The following is a 13,119-nucleotide window of genomic DNA, read 5'->3' on the forward strand; positions in this document are numbered from 1 at the left end:
CACAGTAGTCCTTCTTGTAGGAGGATTTTGTTTTGTTTTTTTGATAAATAGTTCTTCAGGCAGAACGAACACATGGTGTTGATAGACTTTAACAGGGGGTGGTTTTGTGTTTGTTTCTAAGGTGTTGGGATGTGCCTGACAGGGAAAAGGAAAGCAAAACCCCCTTATTTTCAGTTTAAGATGACATAAGGTGAAGAGAATGGAACTTTTATTTTAACAGCCGTTCTGTTCTAAATTAAAAGTTGTCTGGAATCACTGTGACCTCTCCAGTCCTGGTGCTGCCTTGGCTGCCCCACGTGGGGCTGTGCCTGGCCGGGTCCCTGCCCACTCGTGCTGAACGCGCTCTGCAGCTCTCACCCGGGCTGAGGTGGTGCCTAAAGCCGGGTTTTAGAGGCCGAGGGGACCCCAGGGCTCCTCCCGCCACGTTGCCTCCTGGCCCCGCGGAAGGAAATGGAAGCCTCGGCGCACCCCCGCCTGCCTGCAGGAGTGGCCCAGTCCGCCCCCCCCGCCGCGGGGTGGTACGTCCCAAGCCTTTATAAGCACCCGCTTGGATTCTTCCCGCCCTTTCGATCTGTGCGCTTGGCGGATGGAGGTCGCTGCGCGTGACCTCCAGCGCGGGCTCGGGGCCCAGGTCGGGGCCGGCTGGGCGGGCAGCGGGGAGGCGGTGGTCCGGCGTGTAGGTCGAGGCGCCCTTAACATTGAGCAGGCTGAAGGGAGGGCCCCCCTCCCCGCTCTCTGCGGTGGTGGCGGCCGCCGTGCCTCGCTGGGCCGCGTGGGCTGGGCCGGACCATTGGGGAGGGGGGGGGGGAGCGTGGCGCCTGAGGCCGCTGTTTGTTCAGGCGGCCATGGAGGCGACACCGGGTCCGGGACACGCCGGGGCTGCGGATGCGCCTTCTCGGTAAGTCAGGAGGTACTTGGCCTGGTCGGGGCCTTGGGAAGACACTGTGTGTGTGTGAGGTACCGCCGGGCGGCGGGGAGGGGCTGGAAATCACTGCCCGGAGCTCCGTGAGGGCTCTGCGGGTAACGCTGCTGTGGTGGGTGCGCAGCAGTCGGTGCCTTCTGTGGATTTTTATGGCGCTGTTTCAGGAAATAAGTCTCTCTTTTTATTTGTTCTTCGATGTGCCAGACCCTTTCTGCACAACAGACATTACAAACTCAGAATTGGAATGTCTACAATTTCAATTTTTGAATATTGTCCTAGTGGTGAATGCACTCTGGCAAGCTGCATTTATATACTATTCTAAATTTAGGTAGTTCTAAATTTCCTGACTAAAAACAATTTTGAGAGGATTGTCGACTACTACAACCTTCCTGATGTAAATATTTCGGTGATTATTAGCAACAGAAACACGGCTGGAATTGAAAGCAGAGTGTTGGTCATGAGGGTCTGGTTTTGGTGGTGGGTTTTACTTTTTTTTCTTCCTGTATAAACCAACTTTATGCTTAAAATCTAAAATTACTGCTGAAAAGTATTCTAATAATACTTCTCTTTTATCCCCACAGCAGGAAGATGACTTGAAGTAAAGAGTAAGTTAATTTTTTTTTTCTATTAAAGTGCACAAGCTGTTAAGTTCTAGGCCTTTACTTAATGCTAATGACACAACGTGGGACTGTTAGTCGAAAACAATCTTTAACAATTACATCTTAAAGCAAGCTAAATAAAAACTCATTAAAACTGATTGCTTGTACTCACAAGTTAAAGAGTTCAAGACTCTTATACACAAAGGGGAAATTGTGCAACCGTTTAAGATAAAACAGGCGCTGTTTTGTAAAGGCTGGGATTTAGAAGCTGCTGGCTGTTGATGATGATAACCCTGAATAGGAAGTGCCGTCAGATGCGAGAACTGACGATACCCTTCTTACTGTCTGAAATACAGCTACAGACGTGCAGTTCGAGTTACAGAAATCTGTCTTCTGAAACTAATCAGGCAACTTTTATTTATGCTTGCTGTCTGTGAAAAGCGCTCTTGAAACGTTTAACCAAGCTTTGTGTGTCCCTCTGTTCCACTTGACCTGCAGAGCCTGGTCCTTCCAGGTAGATGTGACACAACAGGATGGGGCCAGGTTGTTCTTCTGGGATGGCCCAAATCTGAAGGTAAGAACTGAATTTCACTGGAACACATAGAGCTTTATGCCAGGGGAAATATAATTTGAGAATGAATGAGCTTCATAGGCTGTAAGGAACTCGATAGATGTGTTTTGTCAGCTTGACTCAATCTGCTTTCCCTCATCTCTTCTTTACAGTTTAAAGCCTGATACTTATTACTTGTTTCTTGATAACTCTGCATGTAGGTATAGCTTGCAGGTCTGGCTGCCATGTGCTGGTTGTTACTTATGTCCATCCATTGATGTTACAGCTCTTCACAAGCCCTATGGAAGGTGGTGAGACAGCAGAGCAGGAGAGTCTCCTGGGTGAGTTTAATGGTCAGTGTGCTCTTAGTTTAACATGGCTGCAGTCTCAGGAACCTGTTTCTGCATATTCTTAGCTCTAAATGTATAATTAATGAAGTTCTAGGCCAAAAAACCCACTTTCTTAGACTAAAATAGAGGCAGTAGAGGTGTAAGAGCAGCTCTCCTGTGGTGCAGTTTTGCTGACATCACTATGTAGAGCAAAGAGACAAAGGTGTTGCTTCTGCCAGAAACGTATCAATTTACCCAAAGATATCATGTGATGAAACGAACCAAAAATTGCTGGAATTACCGGCAGATTGACTGGTGGTGAGCAAAGGTTTTCTGATGATATCTCCTGCATGAACAAATGAATTAATAATGGTGTGGAGTGGTTACCTTAACCCTGCTGCTCTGTTACAGGTGGTGATGGTGCAAACAGCTGCTCTGGGGAGGAAGGAATCCAACAAACCACGTGAGCTTGGGGACTGGTGTTTGTAGACACAACGTGGTTTTCTGTCTGAAGGTGCTGAGAAATGACAATGGTTACACTGTTCTGATTACACAAACATTAAAGTGATCTCTTTCAAAAAAAACCACTGGGTCTGTTTTCATCACTTTACTGTGTTAAGGAATGACTTTTTCATTACACAGCACGTTTTTAATAAACACACTGGGCACTCCTATAATTTGCTATAATATGATAAAGAAGATGTACTTACTGCAGATAATGTCAGTGGGGTTTAGCTGTGTAAGCATTTTGTATTTGTTTGGTAATTAACTTGTTTTAAACAGTTTGAACAAGTGATACTAGTAGTGCTGCTGTAATTACTGGACAGAGTAGCCCTTAAATACTTAGCAAGAAGAGCAAATGCAGCTATTTCTGTAGCTTGTTTCCAGGCTCGCTGTCTCTTCATTATTTTGGCCTCAAACTTTAAATTAAGCATCATAAGTTAACTAATACCTCATGAGCATGTGCTCATTCTGTGCCAAGAAGGTGAACAGCAGTGTCAGCTGTGCAGCTCCAGGTAGAAGGTATCTTGTTACCTGGTTTGAAAGTGGTGGAAGTTCTGCTGGAAGAATGGCTGGGGAAAAAAGCCATTCAGGACAGCCAACAAAACAGAATGGTAGTTTTCAATCAAAATGTGATGAGCAATATTTTTGCTGTAGTAACTAAAGTGAAAAGATCAGGTTGTCATAAAAGTAAAAGCAGGGATATGGTTTCACCCAGGGATTTCTGGCCCATAAAAGCAGTAGGTGTGATCTTAGGGTGGGACAAAGAAAGAAGTGACAGCAGAACATAAATGTTATTCCAGCCCTGGATTGCAGGTGAGACTTCAGGGACTGCCCAAGCTGTGATTGCACTTCCCTGTGTAGTTCAGGTAAAGACCTGAGTCTGTTTTAATTATTTCCTGACTAGATGATGATGCTGTGACTTGGTGCTGCCCTCATGGCATCACAGAGCAGTGTCCCTGTCCCTCCAGTAGCACAGGTGGGCTCTGCTGTCTGGGGTGTAAAACATGTAGAATGCAGGATTTCACAGAGGTTACTCTTACTGAAAAGTCAAGAGTTAAGCACTCTGAAAAACAGGTTTTCAGAGAAATGTCAGAAAGCAATAGGGTGCCTGATGCTATAATGTGCAGGTAAATTATTCTGGATTTTTCCCAGAATCATGACTGTAACACATACAGGGTTTAATAAAAACATTCAGTCTGGGTAATGGAGTATGTAAAACTTGGATTAATTTCTTTTTATCTGAAGGTATTTGAGCAGTATGAAGAACAGGTTACTCCAATGTTTAATTAAAATCTTGAAGTAGAGTTACATTCTGTTTCCAGTGTTTAATGAAACAAAACTTTTTGCTTGATTTTAAGAGCTTGTGTATTAGAACATGCTGACATTTTTTATCTCACATAGCATGCATTGGAAATAAAAAGGGTTTTAAAGCTTTCAGAAAGCACAAGGGATGCATCTTTTTTGAAACCCAGAATCTGTAGGCCATGAATGATCATGGAGTTAAGAGTAGCCACGTACCCTCAGGCAACAAACAACTAAGCAAATTGTTGCTTGACTGTTCAGTGTGGTGCTTAATTTGCTCAAGAAATGGTTGCTGCTGCTTGTTTTTATAATTGTTCTTGCTTTCCAGTGTGTGTCAGAATTGTCTCATTAAAAAAGAGCAGAGTTGATCTGGGAAAACTTAAGTAAACAGGACATAATTTATCAGGGTTTTTTGAGGTTACAAGTTGGTATCTATTAGAGTTAACTATTCATGAGTTTCATTTCAGCAGTACTTGTTCATTGTTTTAATTGAAGCCAAAGTTCCTCAGCAGGGATCCTCCAACAGGCTGGATTTTTTTCTAAGATAAATGAATGGAAAAGTGTTATTTCTGTTAGAATATGGTACCTTTCAAACAAAATAGATGTCCTCAACATACTACCGTGATGTTACATGGGAGCATAGATAATTTTACTGTTTCTCTTACAGTGCTTCAGGGGAGGGGAAATAAAACCATTCTGGTTTTGATTACATTTGGAGCACACAAAATTTAGTGTTGTGGAATAAGCAACAGACAAAAACCCTGGTTTTCAAACACAATTAATCTAGATTTTCTAAGTTTTAAAAGAACAGTTGGCAGGAGTCCCTTGGCACTTAAGAACAGCCAACAACCACAAATAAATCTAAAATAGATGAAAGGATTAAAGCAGAAATAAAATATGCAGTGAAGTGAAGGATGGCCGAGTGACAGCTTTTAGCAATCAGAGAGATGGCAGTGTCACGGAGTATTTTGTGAGAGAAAACACACTGATTCTATGTTATCCCCAAAATTCATGCTGTGACTGGACCTGATGGAGAAGGGGCTGAAGGGATGGAGGAGGAGAAGGCAGCAGTGGTGTGGCCTTGATGCTGACAGGGGACATGGCTGCTGGTCTCTGTTTCCTCACTGTAAAGCACAAGCTTCACATTTAACATAAATGCTGGTTATCGTTATTTCTTGATTAGTATTATAAAGCCATTGTATCTACAGCAGTATTAAAATCACTATAAATTACTATCATTAATATATCCTGGCTATTAATGGAAATCTGAAGAGGTTTTTCTCTTGCTGGCTGCCTTTTCAGCTGAAGCAGTTCTGGCTCTGCTGAATTAGAAGGGATGAAGGGATATCCTGTGTATCTTAGCTTTTTAGAATGAAATAAGTCCTTAATTTGGAAACTTCACTGCTTTTCTCCTGAAGGCAGATGGAAGAGCAGTTAATCTTGCAGCTCTTGTCTCCCTCATTTCACATTAGTGAAAGAACTGAGGCACAAAGGAGCTGCTGTTTTCCAGCAAGGAACAATTAAGATGGTATTAGTGTCATGCAGGAGAAGTGTTACAGGTTTGTTTTCTTCCAGGTGCCACCTTGGCAAATGCTTTGTGATGATTTCTCAGATGCCTCAGGCAGCAACTCTGAGCAAAGAGTGAGGGCTCAAAACAGTCAAGGGAGTCTTTGGCCTTCCTCAGGCTCAGCAATGTTCATAGCACCCAACTGGTGCTGCGAGAGCTTAAGCACATTTCACATGTTCCTGTAAAGAAGGACAAAGTTAACACATCATTTAATGGCCTGGTAGGACAAACATTCACCTTATTTTGTCAGTTTTTGTACCCTAATTTTACACTTCAAATCAATTTTAACCCAAATGTTATGAACTGATCCTGGTACTGCTTAACATGGTAAGAATTTTACAGTTGGGATTTGATTTAGAGCATGGCAGGAGGACATATTTAAAGAGCATCAGCATTTTGTGCTCCTGTAGTCTTAATTCACAGGAGGAATAACATCTGTCCTGCTTGAGCCCACAAGGTGGGGCAGTGACCAAGCTCAGAGGTTATTGAGATTTTACAGTGTTGGAAGATGATTTGATTAGGGAAACATGGTTTTATTGCTGGTTCTTTCCCAGTTGTCTAATAAGATTTTCATCTTCCATTCATCTTCCCTCACACAGTGAAAACGTCACTGGCTAATTAGTTGCTAATTAATGTTTCTTAGTGTTGGACCAGCAAAGGCTCTGGTTTTGCTGCTGTGCAAACCTGTGGCAGCGATGGTTCCAGCCCCAAAGTGCTCCTGGTCTGAGCAGACAGCAGTGACACAGAGAGCAGGAGTAAACAGTGGGCTGAGGAGCCAAAGGAGTTAAAATTTAATAAAAATGCTGTATGAAAAATTGTTCTCTCCAGCAGCCTCAGGACTTGCCAGCCTGGCTGTGCCTCCTCAGTGGTGGGTGTTGAGCTTCAACTCAGCTGGAGTCAATAAACAGCCCCCAGCCCAGCACCTGTGTGGAACTGAAACCTGAACAAAATACAAATGAGAAAATCACATTATGGAGCCTGAATTTGAAATCCCTGCTGTTTTGATCAAATGGAGACGTTAAAACTTTCATCTCCAGTAATCACGACTTTTCCTGTACGTGCTTTCTTTTCTTTTTGTGGACTTCCTGTCAGTTTTTGCAAGTCAATGCTTAGATTTTTTTTTTTGTTTTCCCCATAGCAAGTTTTTTATTTGTAATGATTTGTGGTAAAATAATTGTGTGGCACAGCTGCAGCACGAACTCTAAACAAAAAATGATCGATATTTCTAAAGCTGCCTGTGGCTTTCTGGTGATCTCTCCTTGGTTTTCTTTATCACTTTGATTTTTGAATTACTCCTTTGCTTGTGCTTTCCCAGACCCTGTAGGACAGTGTCTGCAGGTTTGATTTTCTTTGTTTTTCTTGGGTTTTGTACACATGCAAACAGCATGTGATGTTTTGTTGGTGTTGGCTGTGGGGTTGTGTTGGGCACTGTTATTAACAGAACAGTGGAACAAGTTTGAGGTTTAATAGCACATTCAGAGACAAACTTCCTGCTAACTCTAAGCTTATCACCCATAATAAAAAATAATAAATTTTTATGAACAGCTTAAATTCTACTAATAAATGCCTGAGTCAAGGTAAGAGTGGTATCAAATACTTCTGATAATAATTTGGTTATTAGAGGCTTTATCTGACAGCAAGTGCAATACTGGTGTTCAGGTGATTGGTGACCATGTACAGTTGTTTAATGCAGCCCACAACAGCAGATGAAATGTTTAATATAATGTTCTAAATCTCCTGTGTCTCCATCAGGTAATCTTGATTCCAGATTACCTCCCCATTACAGATGAAAAACTGGAGCTTGGAGTCTTGCCTGGGGGGGCATGAGAAGAGGGAAGGCAAATTTAGTCAGTCGTTGGATAAAGCAATTTTACTTAACTGTGTCAAATCAGATATTTATTACTTTCAACCATAGCAATAAATAATAAAATCTTTTGTGCTGACTGCTCCTTGGGATGTGAAATACCTGGATACCTGCTGGGAAGGTGATGAGAATTGTTTCAAAGCAAGGAGCAAACTGGGAGCTTTGAAATGCGCAGCGAATTCAGCAGGTCACGGGAAGACACTGTACCAAGGTACCTGCACTTTGAGTTGGATTTTATGTGTATCCAGTCAGCTCCCAACTGGCCTGTTTGCTGCTGTTCCGAGGAGGAAGGTGCTCTGTGTTTGCAGGAGGTGAGACAAAGCTTTAGTGTCAGGGCCAGGCTGTTTGTGCTCCAGAATTGGAGGCTGCATCAAGGAGAAGGGATTTCAGAGGTACTGCATTTATGCTTCAAAAAAGTCTTTGGAGATGACAGCGACACTGTCACTTGGAAGCAGAGTAGCAGCTCAGAGGCTAAAGCTGAGGAAAAAGAAGGGTTTCAAGGGAGGAGAGTAGGGCTGAGGGAACAGGAATGACACCAAAATTGGTTGAAGAACTGTTGTGACGAAGGAACAGCTCTGGTCTCATGGCTGCCCCCGCTCTGGGTGGTTCTTGGTGAAGTTCAGCCCATTTTAGGAGTTGGTTTTTCTAGTGGTTGTGTGATAACCCATTAACTTGTGTCTTTGGAGAGAGTTTCTGGTGCAGAGGGAGGTAGATAGAGGAGGGAACTGCTTTCAAAGGAACTCCTCTCTTCAAGGGAGCAGCAGGCTGAGGTCACTGGGTGTGCAGAGGGGACATATGAACTATGGGGAAGAGATTTGAGTGTGCAATTTAGAGGAAAATGGATAAAGAGAAGTAGAAAATGGCAGTAAAGTTATATTGCACTTGGGGAAACTTTTTCCCTCCAGAGCACCTTCAGGAGCCCAGTCATCATGGATGTGGATTTTTGGTCAGTTCAGAGGGGATATTTGTGCAGAATTGGAACAACAAAAGCTGTCAGGTGCAGCAGAGACTTTTTCACCGAAGCCCGTGGGTTCATCCTTCCCAGGCACTTCTTGCTGCTGATCTCAGGGGTTACAGTTGCATCCAATCAGTCTTGAAACTTCTCTAATCACCCCCCACAGCCCTTGATAATCTGATCACCTGTTAAAAAGCAAGGTCTGCAGGTCCTTGCAAGAAGGGGTGGCCCAATCTGTGTTGAAAAGAGCTTGAATAGTCTTGCAGAGGGCCTGGAGGCTCCTCACAGACTGGTGCAGGGCTGACCCATAACGAGGAGAAGCTGGTGCTCATTAGGGGCCCCAGGTGAGGCTCTTTATATCCATTTTGTTCTAAACATCCACCTTCCATTTTATGCTCCCCCCTGATATCTCAGGCACAGGGAGAGGAGTTGGGGTTCTGTCTTTCTCTTTATAAAAATAATATTATGCTCATTTAAATCCTCTTGCTGCTCACAGAATGAAAGGGCAAACTCCTGGGCAGTGCTGGGTTTTGGAGGCAGGTGAGAAAAAGCTGAATTTCTGATGGATAACAAGCAAGAAGCCTTTGAATCTGTTAGACTGGCATGCAGAAGGTCCCAGTTGCAAGAGGAAGAAGAGGTGGTGCCTACATCCACTAGAAGAGGAAATTCAGGTAGGAAAAATTATGATTTCCCAGAGAAGCTGGTGTCTAATCAAACCCTTGAGGTTTTCCTTGAAGTTAAAGAGGGAGAAGGAAATAAGTGGTGGTCGTGGGCAAACATGATCCTGGTGGCAGGGAGGGATTTCAAGAGGAGCCTGTTGGTGCCTGTTACTTTGGAAGAGTTTTGGTGAACTTGGAGGTAAAGGGGAAAAAACCCAGATGATTTAAAGGAAGACACAGATTAAAATAAGGGCAAGATAAGAGATCTTTAGACACTTATATATGTAGGAGTTGTACAACTCAGGATATGGGGGTTTTGTGGGTACATGGCATTGCTTCCGAAATGTCCTGTTCTGGAGCTTACTTCCTGTCAGGAATTACCAGTTGCTGACTCTTGCTGGGCAGTTACCATCTGAAAATGTTGCTTTAATCCCTTTTATTTGAGTTGTGCTGAATCTGGGGGGGTTGGACCAGGGGGGTGACATTGCTGACACACAAACCTGGGCTGCTCAGATTGGTCTGTGAGATGGGATTTACATGGAAAGCTCCTAAATTCCAGCTGCAGTTCCATGGGGTGTGTGTGCTGCCTGTTGTGTAGGTGTGAGGAAAATTGACCCAGCCTTCTACCACTTCCTAATTAGTATTATCAGTTAAAGAAGCAATATCCACTCAGGTTAATGAGCAGGAACGAGGACAGTTCCAGTGAGAGAGGCAGAGAAGACTGAGTTGAGCTACCTCTGGGGTGGGAAGCTGAGTTTTCTCCCAGGGATGCTGGGAATTGGTTCATTTAGCTCGTTGCAGACATCTTCCCATGCCACCAATTCATTGGATGGGCCAGATGTGAGCTGAGGTTGGACCTGAGCTCTAGAAATGGAGTGAAAGAGAACTTGTAAGAAATGGAGCTTGCACGTCCCGAAGTGTTGCAATGCTTTAAGCTGTTCTACTGCTTTGTTTTGTTTCTTGTTGGGGATTTTGGGGGCGTTTTGTTTGGTTCTTTTTTTCCTGGCTGAACAATGGAGTGTTTTTTACAGTAACTCTTGCCAGTTTTTGGGAAAATGTGTATCACCCAGTTGGCTCTAAGCTCAGCTGCAAAGTCTCTTCTTCAGTTGTTTGGAAGGGAGAAGTAGGTGCTTTGTTCTTTTGAAAACCTCCCTCTTATAATTTGCCTGATTATCCTTTTTTTTAATCCTTCCCTGAACATAGTTGGTGGGTTTTCATGGCAAGGGAAGGCAAGTGAGGGGCACAAAAAAAGGACAAGGTTTGCATTGCAGCCCCCAGCTCTGTGCTGTTTCAGTGCATGTGGTGGAGGGGAGCTCTGAGCCTGCGGGAAAGTACAGCTTCCCCCAGAGCACTTGGGAAAATACTGAGCCTTTAAATTCATAATTTAACAAGCAGGTGGGCACAGTGAAGGAGATGAAATAAAGCAAAAAAAAAAAAAATAAAAACAATGGTGAAGTTCTCCTCCTCTTGGAAAGTGATGTATAAAGGCACACAGCCTGAAGCTGCTGCCTTTTATGTTGTGTATTTGAATCCTATCCACCTCTGGGATTTTTCTGCCTGCATCTCTACCTGCAGAATTCCCCAGGAGTTTGGTAAGAGCTGAGGTAGCAGGTACCAGAACATGATGCACAGAGATTGATTCTTTACTGCCTTATATTTCATTTCTATAAGCAAGCTGGAATTGCAGGGTTTACCTGGAGGTAGAAGCAAGACAAGGAGCAGCTGCCAAAGAGGAAAAGCGAGGGTCATTCCCGTGGTGATGCAGCTGGATTCTCCATATTTGTTATAGCCAATGTCCCTTCTTAATCTTAAAATTTTCCACATATACCTGAGTCTCTATATATCTAGGAGTTTATACAGGACTATATTCCAGGAGTTTATACAGGCATGTCTGTAATGAGGTGCTTTGAAGTTTAATCACGTATTTTTATGTTGTCTTTAGCATTGCTGCCCCTGCTGCTGCTTGCCATGCAAAATCCTAATCACAGAGCACCTCCACAAAGGTTTGCACAAGCCCAGGACAACTTTGGTGTCCCCTGGAGGAAGGACAGAGCTGACAGGTAGCCCAGGAGCCATGGGGAGAGGCAAAAATAGAGCATCCTCACAGCATATACCTAGAAACAACCAGTGATAAATGCAGGGGCCAAATCTGCAGTGAGTTATATATTGATCTTTCTCTCCTCCTTGTGCTTCACTTTTGTAAACCTTAAAGCTGTTTCTGCTTCCACTGAGAGATGCCACATGCAACAGGCTCACTGGCAGTGGATTGCTCATTCCACCTCAGCAGATACAGCTAAACCAACCCTCCTTTAAGGATGTTTCACAGTCTCCACAGGTTTATTTTCTCCTCAGGCTGAGTTAATAAAAAAGCAAAGAAGAAAGATGGCACAGAAGCTACAGAATCAATAAGCTATTAGGAGTCAGAAGAAAACTCAGAAAACTGCACATATAATTAAAGGGGGTGGTGAATGGGTTGCATCTTTTCTGACTCCATGAAATCAGGTCTTCAATTTTATGTAAAACTGTAAACTAAGCTGAAGTTAAAAACTGCTGTGTCCCTGCATATTTACAAGGGAGAAGATAGAAAGTGCAAGCCCAAAACTGCCAGAAGGGACTATAAACAAAGCACCTCCAATTCCCCATCCATCAGGAGTAATTGAGCCGTGGGCTTATGCAGTTTACAAGTAAAAAGCTGGCACTCTATCCCTAAATACCTGTGCTGCAGTGCCAACTTGGGATCTAGGGTTCCTCCCATCCTTTCCAGTGAGCAAAGCTCTTGTGTTCATCCTTGTGAAGAAATTCAGTGCTAATATTTTATAGAAACATAGATCAGAGAATGGTTTGGGTTGGTAGGGAGAGCCCTGATCCTGGCCAAGACCTGCAGCATTACCATAAACATCAGACCAATAGGATCCATCGGCTGCTTTTTGTTATTTTAGTTGTGGTAAAAGGGAAATTTCACAACGGGGCAGAGTATTTGCTCATTGAAATGTGGGAGATAACTGATGGGCTGATCCATCCATCCCTGCTCCTGGGAGGCTGGTTCTTCTTGGTGCTCAGTATTTGGTATCTGGCACTTTTTTTCCTGGACCCTGAAGTATTTTGGCATCGGCCTTATCCCTCCACCAAGGAAAATGATTCCACCAAGGATTAGATACATCCCAACTGCAGTGTAATTTTGGTTGAGCTCCCTGATCAGCAAGAGCTAAAACCTCTCAGGTTTCCGACTGTGCTTGCTAAGTGTTTTGTATGTAAAGCAGGTAGTCCTTGAGGGATAATACTTCCATTACTTTTCCAGATGCTGCTGTACACATTTCCCCTATCAGCTGAGCTTGAGCAGGCTATTTTCTACCTCCAGGGCCTGTGTTAAACACACTGGCATGAGCTGCCAATAAATAATGCAGAAGATTCCCCTAGCCAGGACTTTTCCTTCTATTAGTAAGGGGAAAAAATATCAGACTTGAGGTAGCATGGGAGCTGCTGAAAGTTTTAACCTAAACTTCTCCTGGGTTTTTACATGGTCAGTTTTTTAGTCCCAGATGTTGTGGGTGAGATTTGCCCAGGTCTCAGCTTTCTCCCCTGTAACTCTCTCCAGAACCACCTTCTCCAGGGGAAAACTGCATCCTGCAAACATCTTTTAGCTCCTGCTGGTTTCTTCTCAGTTTAACCAGCTGAAGTAGGAGTTGATTTTCCTCACAATAACCAGAGTATTCCTGTAGGTTTTGGTGTGACCTGGCTCACAGGCTTCAAAAGCACTCCCCAGGTGTTATGTTTTAGGTGGAAAAGGCTCGGGTTTGTGTGTGGCCTGACTCATAATTTTAGGAGACACCCTGGGGCACATGTGGGGCAGATGGCTCTGCTCTGGACC

At 43.7% G+C, this 13,119-nt stretch overlaps 1 long non-coding RNA gene and 2 other non-coding genes across 3 annotated transcripts; all 3 read left to right on the forward strand.

Moving 5' to 3' along the window:
• Positions 1 to 569: 569 nt before the first annotated feature.
• On the forward strand, positions 570 to 2,984 carry LOC113958509. Its single transcript, XR_003531540.1, has 5 exons — positions 570 to 898; positions 1,504 to 1,527; positions 2,020 to 2,095; positions 2,358 to 2,412; positions 2,812 to 2,984. It is a non-coding gene; the product is annotated as an uncharacterized LOC113958509 (long non-coding RNA).
• LOC113958570 lies at positions 1,799 to 1,872 on the forward strand. Its single transcript, XR_003531557.1, has one exon. It is a non-coding gene; the product is annotated as a small nucleolar RNA SNORD49 (small nucleolar RNA).
• LOC113958574 lies at positions 2,667 to 2,739 on the forward strand. Its single transcript, XR_003531561.1, has one exon. It is a non-coding gene; the product is annotated as a small nucleolar RNA SNORD65 (small nucleolar RNA).
• Positions 2,985 to 13,119: the final 10,135 nt, after the last annotated feature.

Source organism: Corapipo altera, unplaced genomic scaffold, assembly GCF_003945725.1.
Source record: "Corapipo altera isolate COAL_440 unplaced genomic scaffold, ASM394572v1 181, whole genome shotgun sequence".
Taxonomy (NCBI): Eukaryota; Metazoa; Chordata; class Aves; order Passeriformes; family Pipridae; genus Corapipo; species Corapipo altera.